We start from the raw sequence: 10238 nt of genomic DNA, 5'->3' as shown, positions 1-10238 counted from the left end.
AAAGGGTTAAATAGAAGCCATCTTAGTTGTGGTCAACGGACAGACACGGACTACCGGCCAGTGTCCTAGCGAGACAGCTACATATCCGTTTTATGATCTTGCGAGACGAAAATTAACATTGGCTTTAGGAAGATCTAATGTTTTAGACACTGAAAATGTATCAGTCTTTTTTGCACCTCTGTCTTTAAAATATTGCCTAACTTTGGTTTCACAATGAGTTTCTTTTTTCCATACTAATATTTTGCCTTGCTTTATCCATTCAAGTGCAAGGCTAAGCAAGAAAGGCTAGTATCAAGCCAAAGAAAACTGGGAGCACTTTCTCCACCTACATAGAGTCCTGTTAGCGCAGCAGACCTTAATAAGTAAATTTACAGGGGGGCACGAATAGGTCGATGAACCTTTTGACTTGCAATTAAGATGTTTTTATCATAACTCCAGTACATGCAAATCAATAAGCAATAACAGTAATAATCAATAGTCAGTAATTGTCACGCACAATGACCTTCCAGTCATAAATAACTACACCATTTAGTAAAATAATATTTATATCCTTATATTAACAATGCTATGGTCATGTAGATTAATCTCAAAATCAAATTAAACACATACAGAAACAATACTGACTGTCCAAAGCAGCGGAAGAAACATAATCTACTACTCCAGTCAGTATCTCCATTGTTCTCCTCCTGAGAAAGTTAGTCTCAAAAACATTACACACAAAATGTTACATTAGCAAGAACGGCATCTTCTAGCAGTCGGTTCTCATGAGAAACTCTCAGTTATGAGCACATTTAAACAATGCAATGGAAAATCACAGTTTAACTCCTGGGGACAGCCATTTTTTAAACGTTAAGAAATACAGCTTTGACATAAGTCTGGCAAGTAGGCCAAGACCTTTGCTAAGTTAAGGCCTACAATTAATAAAACTAATACAAAATGCATAACCCTTAATATGACATATTACTACATTAGTCAAACATATATTCAACTTTTCACAGTATTAGAATATTAATGAGTACACTTTGTGAACATTAGCAGCCACTCATCGTAATCACATTTTCAAAGGCGTGCATTATTTTTCTACGTTATTATATTTTCTACACAAACCCATTATTCAAAATACATGAACACTCATTAATAATTTTTATTAGAACACCTGCGCTAGCAGTCCTGCAAGGTTCGGTCTTCTCACCAATCCTGTTCAACCAATATTTAGAACTACTCTGTAAGATCCTCAGTAGTTCAGGAATTCTTTACAACCTATTAGATGATGACACCAAGAGCTATATGAAATTCTCATCTTTAAATGATATGCTGCATCTCTCTAACACTGTGGTAAGAATTCTAAAATAGACAATCGTTCACTCACCATTTCAAACCTAATGCTGTAAAAACGGAACTCCTTTTAACCTCTCTTTAAAAAAGAAAAATCCTGTACACAAGTGGGTGGAATCCTCTGCGCTGGATTGCAAACCAGCCGTCGTTGTGAATGTCAAATCGCTGAGCTTTTTCCTTGATAGCCGGCTTAATCTTCAGAGGCATATGTTTGCTATGGACAACAGCGATCGGCTCCAGCTAAGGCAGCTTTGGCCCATCTGATAGTTGATCCCAGAATAAGATTTAAAATCAGTAAGGTAGGTTCTGGTTCTCTCCAAGCTGGACTACAGAAACCCTCTTTTTCTGGACTTCTAAAAGCTCATTTGTTCCACCTCATCGTAGTTTTAAATGTGGCTTTGTTACAGGCCACAAGAAATGTGACCATCTCACTCCTATTGTGCTAACCCTCCATTAACACAGATCTTATTGTAAAGTAAAATGTTGCATATGACCTCTTAACTACCAGATCTATTCTCTTATTTACGGGGTCAGATGTCTAAAGATATAATAGTACACTGCATAGACAATCCTGCTATAATGAATCTACCTTAACCAGAGTACAGAAATCATGCCTAATCCCTGCAATGGATAATGTTTGGACAAAAGACAAATCCTTTCTTACAAGAAAGGATTGTTTGTCAATATTCTTCCATTCTCCTCTAATCACATTTCGTCTTGCCTTATGTAATGGTACAATCCAATCTCTTTTCTCTGGCAATTGACAAGAAAATCCTCCCCTTCATCAACAACTGGAGCATTAAAAAAAAGTCATATTGTCTCTGATGTGTTGTATCACCTCTTTAAAATCTGACCCCTGAATGAATCTCACCTTGACCTCCTCATCCAAGTCTATATCATCAGAGTCTTGAAACCCTGGCGTGCCCATTTTAGGTCTCTTGAGAGATGTAAGTGCCTCTTTAGCTTTAACTGCGGCTGCTACAGCTTCCCGGCTTCATAAGCTGCAAATCTGTCACAGTAGGAATCATTTGAGAAGACTCCATTCCTCTGGATCTATGTTCTTTTTCTTAGAAGTACCCTTGCCTTCCTCCATAGTAACACTGAACGAAGGCTTGCACTTACTTCCTTAAATAATTCGCTAATTGGAAACAAGTGACGAGTGAACGAGCAACTACACAGACTAATCCACAAACAGCAAGTCCCAATAGCAAAGCGACCCCCCCAAAAGCCACGCCCCACTGCTCTCATACAACCTGAGAAGTCAGAAATGCTGATTAACTGAGTGCAAGAGAACAAGGCTTCCAGATGTTCAACAAGGATGTTTGTCCACTAAACAATTTAAAAACGAAAAACAAGTTTAAGAAAAAATGGAGTTGCTCTGCAGAAGCTCTTGTAGCCTGGTCAATCCAATCACTGAGTCCACTCGAGCAGGACCTCTTGCTAATGGCAAAATGAGGTTGCTTTAGCAGACCCTCTTAAAAAGAAATTAGCTTAATTTTTCTACTTACCCTGGACCCTGGTGAAAGGAAAGAAGAGTAGAGCGTGCTTATTGTTTTATACCATATGGCAGGGGGTATTGGTAAGCCTAAAGGGAGGACTGGGAGACCTTTGTTTTTATTTACTTGGTTATCATTGAACAGTCACTCAATGGTTAATGACTGTGATGGGGAGTTTGGACACAGGTGCTCATGAGTACTGGCAGCCCCCCCCCCACAAACACTGACTCTAATTAAGTATTGGGTATGGCCAGTGCTTAATTTGAGCTAGTGTGTGTGGGTGGAGGCCAACAGCACTTATTTTTTCCACATCTGATATTTTCCGAGTTGAAGAGAGGAAAAAAAGACATGAATCAGAAAGATGAAGGAAGAGGAAGACGGCAAACCTGTCACAAATGGAGAAAGCAGGAACCTGCATTATAAAGGAGCGGAGAGTGTCTGGAAGGGGATTACACACTACCAGCCATTGTATTTGGTGTTCTAGCATTTAATTGCACTAGCCATGGCTTCTAAGCAGAGCTTCAGAAACTGGCAATCTTTTTTCCACTAATTAAGCACTGGATTTGACATAGAGTAAGAGTGGTATGTGTTCTATGATGACTAGACTATATGCGTCAAAATCACTTTTAACATCTCAGCCATTGCTCACCCAGGGAAAATAGAAATTCCACAAATTGGGTCTTCAAGGTGGGTGGCCCTATTTTTGGAAGAAAAGTTTATTGGCCAGTCAGCATTTGTGGATCTGGGGAATCATCATCAGACATATCCCTCTATTGTAGGTGCAAGAGTGCCTTGCGTGAGCTCAACCCCTTGTAGGAAGATGGGTTCAGCCCATCTACTCCACCTGGATTTTTTGCTTTTTGATCACCTGGTTTTAGTGTAGACCTTTTCCTGTGGTGGAGCCTCATAACCTGGGACTCACCCACAGTAAACAATGGCACATGCACTGCACATGTCTACCACCAGTGTCCTCCTGTTAAGATAAGGCTGCAGTGGCACAGCAATGGTAAGAGGCACTTATATGTGAACGTGTGTGCACACGTATGAGGGATGTGCATGGGATGCTCCTGTCATGTACAGCCCAAGAACTGCACACAGGTAGCCTGGTGCAGAAGGGACTCTACTGGGTTGGGTAATAACCTGGGAAAGACCTTATAATGTTAGTGTGCACATATAGAGAAAGTCAGTGTGATTTACTGTTTTGTCTGCAGTTACACTCCATTATACACTTAAAGGGAAGGCTGCCTTAGGGCACAGTGGTGCTCACCTTTGGTCTACAGACTCCAGAGTCGTACTGATGTACAGTATAACCTGTACGAAAAGACCAGTTCTGAAAAGTCTTAAGACATATCTGTACAGCTTTTGGGTCATCCAGGAATGTCATATTTCTCTTGCTCAGCTCAGGATCAGAGCCTTTGCCTTTTGTCAGCCTTGTGGGCTGGTTTAATTACTTTTCTCTCCAGCTTCAGGAACAAAGGCCTCCTCCCAAAAAGGGAGCAATTAACAGTTCTTAAGAGTGCTTCTGAGAAGGAAAAGGGTGGGAAGGACTACTCTGCCACAATCAGCCAGCTGTCACCCTGTACCTGGAAGAGGGCTGACCAAGCCCACTAAACAAAGGAGGGAGCCCAGATCTCTCGAGCCAAACCAGGCGATGGTCTCTTTTGAAGTTTTGCTGGGGAAGGCCCTGGCAGTGATGTCCACGAGGGGTGGAGCTGGGACCCCCAGATCAGACGTGGCAAGTGACTCCTGGGTGATGCCTTTTTTAAATATTCCGGGAGCTGTGCAGGGAGGTTGAGATAGGAGCGGAGAGGTGATGAGGCACATCAGCATAGGCCAGGGGGGCATCCCTGCTGGACACTCCTGCCCCCAGTTAAATGGTCCTGCCCAGGGGAGCTTGCTGTCTCTTGGTGTGCTTTTCTGCTGGGCACTGGAACTGGAGGCAGCCGCAAGGGACAATTGGAAGGAGGGACACTCTGACTGCCATCTGGCTTAAGGACTCTGACTCTAATTGACCAGTGGGGCTCTCCCCAGGACCAGGAAAGCTGGTTCTTGTATACCCCCTGAGGACCAGTTGGGGGAAAGGCTGGGCATCTGCACACCCACGGAGGGAAGCCCAGAGGAAAAGTAAAGAGAAAGGCAGGCACAGTGGGCCAGTGATACCAGCTCCCTGCAAAGTTCATCACCTTTGAGGCCAGAAGGCAGAAGAAGGTGCTCCAGGTGGCTAGGGCTTGCCACCCCACCCCATCCCTGGGACCCATGAAGCTGGCATGGCGGGAGAGTGCTATCGCGCTCCCCAGTGAAGGTGGGAGGGGGCCCACACATGGGGTCCTAGGCCTCTTCTCTTGCCACTCATTGCCCCCCATGTGGCAGGCCCTTCCCACGTCTAGGATGAGTGGGAAGCCCAGCCACTAACCACATGCCTGCTCGTGGGAACGGGCAGGCCAGAATACTACTGCTGGCTCCCGCAAGTGCTGGTTGCTCAGGGAGTTGGTGGGGACAGCCGGTGGCGGGTTCCCCAAGCTGTCCTCCCAAAAAGGAAGGTGTTTTTGTGGCGTGGCGCAGTGAGACTGGGTGCACCGAGAAAAAGGGGTGCGGTAAGAGGCCACTTTTTAAAAGAAAAAAAAGCAAAAAACAAAACAAAGGAAATTGAAGTCACGGCTCTGCCTGATTCAACAGGAGAGCTGCTATAAAAAAATGCACAAGGTCAGAGAGGAGTGCCACATAATGCCCTGTGGGGGCTGCCCAGCTTTGTAAAAAAAGTCACCTATCTTCAGCATGTGGTGGGCACAGGAGGATGGGGTCACCAACAAACAGTTTCTAAAATGCCGGAGGGAGCTGCAGGAGCAGCACAGCCTCCCCCTAAAGGATTACCCGGGTCATCAACCTAAGGTGGGCGGGATACTGAAAAGATAAGCCCTCAAGAGTTTCTAAGCATTTTCAAGCACTCCCCAGGCTTCAGCATGTGTTCTACTGCTGGGAGTGCTGCACACTCTAGGGGCAAAGTCTATTGCTGAAGTATCTGTGGCCTGAAGGTGGTCAACATAAGTTTTCATGTTGTGCAAACACCCTCCAGGGGTGAAGAGATATATTTGCACATGTGGTGATTATGAATGTGATGCCCTGTAGGGGATACATTTTAAGTGCAACACCCTGAAGGGGTGAAAGTCTATAATTACATAGGGCTGTGAATATAAAGGTAATGCCCTTCTGGCACTATTATTTAATTGCATTATTCATACTAAAGATTATGCCGCGTATACAAACCACCCAGACATGCTAGACATTTCCACTTGGTGATGCTTTAATTATGGAATGACACTGACAACCACTCCTTCAAAAGTATACATGCTTTATTGACAATATTAAGTGTGTTCTTTCAAAGTTACATTCACTTATTGCATTTAGATACACGTGAATGATCTCGGCATGTAATTTGTTGATCCAGATCTCCCTTTGGAAGGGGTAAGAGTGAGTATGCAATGTCATCAAGTAGTATTTCCAGCCGCTTAAGTGTAGTTGTAAATTGTTTCATAGTATTGAGCACTGTGTGTGTAATAAATTTATTTTTTTCCTTTTTCAAAAGAAAAAACAGACTGGACAATCATTTTAGTGAGTGCTGTTATTGTGTATCTGTAATAGTGATTGTTATTAATGTGTATCTGTGAATAGTGATTACTAGCCCACACCACCTCTCTTTGAGTAGGCCTTTAACTGCTCCGCTTCGCTACCCTGAGAGAGTCAAGCGCTACAATGGTGTGTTAGGTTCTCAGGGGAGGACAAATGTGGACCTATTACTTGTGCCGGCCTTACAACTTATGACCCATTTTCTTACAGGCCTAATTTCATTAAGAGCCTTCTATACTGCATATACGACATGCCTGCTCTGATATCTGAAACAAAAAGAACGTATTTCAAGGGAAGGGAGCAGTGGAGTAACGCAAAACGATGGAGCCCCCTGCAGAATGTATATTTCACAACTATTAACTGGTCTTGGGCTGAATGAGGCCTGAAGGTTTGGGGGTCCCCTTCGCATCAGGGGCTGCCGAGTCTGTGCTACACACCTGGGACATAGGAGGAGGAGATTGTTCAATGTGCATCGGAAATAGTCTGGAGGGTCATCATTAAATAACAGACATAATTTAGCACATTATAAATGTAAGCACCAAATATATCACAAGGAGTGTTTTGTGAGATTGTGATATGTGTGAGGTGCAGTGCAAATAATCTATTTGAGTGGCAATGCCTGGGGGCAAATTAAATATATAATGTGGCTAAGGTTCCAGTAGGGGCGTGCAAGATAGGGACATATGCAATCTTGTGACAAAGAGGGTGGCGCAATGCTGAGGCAGAAAGCTGGTTTTAAAGGTGAAAACTGTATTAAAGATTTGTTATATCATGGAAAAATGTTTGATTTAAACAATATGCCAGGTCCAGTTTCATCAAGACTGCTGCATATGTGGGCCCCTTTGGTTGCATCACTGTTGAACGAAGAAGTACAATTGAATCATGGGATAGCAGGCAGTGACTGAGGGATATGGCGCTGATGAGGGATAGTCTGGAGAAATCTCTAAATTAAGATAGTATTAAATGGGATCCTGTGGGACTGTAATTGATAGACGGGCATGCCAGTAGCATTGCCACACATGAGAACACTATACGGCAGTTTTGAGCGTAGGTGTAATTTACAAGATAAAATATCCGTCATAATAATAGTGTACATCAACAGGAACCTGCATTCTGTTCTGGTTGCAAATATGACACATACTGCGTTGTTTCTCACCGGTAAATATTGTTCATTGTAATATGTGAAAACTAATAAAAATAAAAAATTTAAATATGAATTATTGATACTCTCAAGAACTTCCAACGGGGAAAAAAATAGAAATCTATATAACACGAGTGACACACTCGACTACGATGCGATTCACACAGGACTGCACAACTCTTCCTTCCATCTGAAACAGTTGCATATTCCCAGGAGTAGTGGTGAAAGTCTTTCATGATACTCACATGCATTACAATTCACGTATGTGTGTAGGCGGACAGCGTACCTTTATGGTCGCTTAAAGGTAACACCACAATGCATTTGGAATTGTAAACGACTTTCAGTTTTAGACATGAGCCCCTCCACTTTCATACACGAATATGCCTTTACTCCTGTTCTTGACAGTAGTTAAGTGAGGAGTGTATTCAGTAGCGCACTTCCAAAGTCTTATGAATATCCACAAACCTGCAAACACAGGCGTGTTTATCTGCATGTGTTCCCATCCAGAAATAGAAACTCCTGCCCCTGTAAGACCCATTACTCTAGTAATTTAATAATATTATATGTGAGTAAATCGCATAACAATTATACATTTAAGTTTCATGAATACAAAGCGTGGATTTACACTCATGAGTGGAGCTATGTGCACAATGACGTTTGGTTTAGGTCCAAGCAGCTTTGTGGATCAGGCCCTAAATATCTACTTGTGGCAAAGACGTGTTGGTACTCTCCACTAAATGCACGGCAGCCAACCTGAGAAGTGCTGCTTATTTGCCACTAAAAGTATAGCATCTCTGCAGAGATGTGCTTGTAATTCAGACTATTCCAAGCCACCCAAAACTATATCAATGAAGTGGAGGGCAGGTATTATTCATTTTTAACCTCTTAGCTGCTGGGCCTTTTCCCCCCCCAGTGCTGACCCCTTTTTTGGCTATTTGGGGTAGTTCGCGCTTAGGCCTTCATAACTTTTTGTCCACATAAGCTATCCACGCCAAATTTGCATCCTTTTTTTCCCAACATCCTAGGGATTCTAAAGGTACCCAGAGTTTCTGGGTTCCCCTGGAGGAGACCAAGAAATTAGCCAAAATACACCTAAGATTTTTTTTTTTTTCAAAACAAATGGGAAAAAAGGGCTTCAGAAGAAGGCTTGTGGTTTTTACCCTGAAAATGGCATCAACAAAGTGTTTGCGGTGCTAAAATCACCATCTTACCAGGTTTCAGGAACAGGCAGAGTTGAATCAGAAAACCACATTTTTCAACACAATTTTGGCATTTTACTGGGACATACTTAATTTTTACTATTTTTTGTGCTTTCATCCTCCTTCCAGTTAGTGACAGGAATGGGTGTGAAACCCACATTGGATCTCGGAAAGCTACGTATTTATGAAAAGTAGACAAAATTCTGAATTCAGCAAGGGGTCATTTGTGTGTTCCTACAGAAAATAACAGCTGAAAAACATTATTGAAATTCAGCTGAAAAAAACAGCCATTTTTCTCAGCGTTTTACTTTTTTGTAACTTTTTCCTGCAATGTCAGATTTTTTAAAGCAATATACCGTTACGTGTGCTGGACTCTTCTGGTTGCAGGGATATATAGGGCTTGTAGGTTCATCAAGATCCCTAGGTACCCAGAGCCAATAAATGAGCTGCACCTTGCAATGGGTTTTCATTCTATACCGGGTATACAGCAATTCTTTTGCTGAAATATAAAGAGTGAAAAATAGGTATCAAGAAAACCTTTGTATTTCCAAAATGGGCATAAGATAAGGTATTGGGCAGCAGTGGTTATTTGCCCATCTCTGAATTCCGGGGTGCCCATACTAGCATGTGAATTACAGGCCATTTCCCAAATAGACGTCTTTTTTACACACTGTCTTACATTTGGAAGGAAAAAATGTAGAGAAAGACAAGGGGCAATAACACTTGTTGTGCTAATCTGTGTTCCCCCAAGTCTCCCGATAAAAATGGCACCTCACTTGCGTGGGTAGGCCTAATGCTTATGACAGGAAAGGCAACATGGACATATCACATTTTTACATTGACATCTGATGTGTTTTTTGCAAAGTGCCTAGCTGTGGATTTTGGCCTCTAGCTCAGCCGGCACCTAGGGAAACCTACCAAACCTGCACATTTTTGAAAACTAGACACCTAGGGGAATCTAGGATGGGCTGACTTGTGGGGCTCTGATCAGGTTCTGTTACTCAGAATCCTTTGCAATCCTCAAAATGTGGCCCAAAAAACACTTTTTCCTCACATTTCGGTGACAGAAAGTTCTGCAATCTGAGAGGAGCCCCAAATTTCCTTCCACCCAGCGTTCCCCCAAGCCTCCTGATAAAAATGATACCTCACTTGTATGGGTAGGCCTAGTGCCCGCGACAGGAAATGCCCCAAAACATAACGTGGACACATCACATTTTCACAAAGAAAACAGTGCTGTTTTTTGCAAAGTGCCTAGCTGTGGATTTTGGCCTCTACCTCAGCCGGCACCTTGGGAAACCTAGCAAACCTGCACAGTTTTAAAAACTAGACACCTAGGGGAATCCAAGATGGGGTGACTTGTGGGGCTCTGATCAGGTTCTGTTACACAGAATCTTTTGCAAACATCAAAATGTGGCCAAAAAAACACTTTTTCCTCACATTTTG

Source organism: Pleurodeles waltl, chromosome 6, assembly GCF_031143425.1.
Source record: "Pleurodeles waltl isolate 20211129_DDA chromosome 6, aPleWal1.hap1.20221129, whole genome shotgun sequence".
Classification (NCBI taxonomy): domain Eukaryota; kingdom Metazoa; phylum Chordata; class Amphibia; order Caudata; family Salamandridae; genus Pleurodeles; species Pleurodeles waltl.
Note: the sequence above shows the minus strand (reverse complement) of the source record.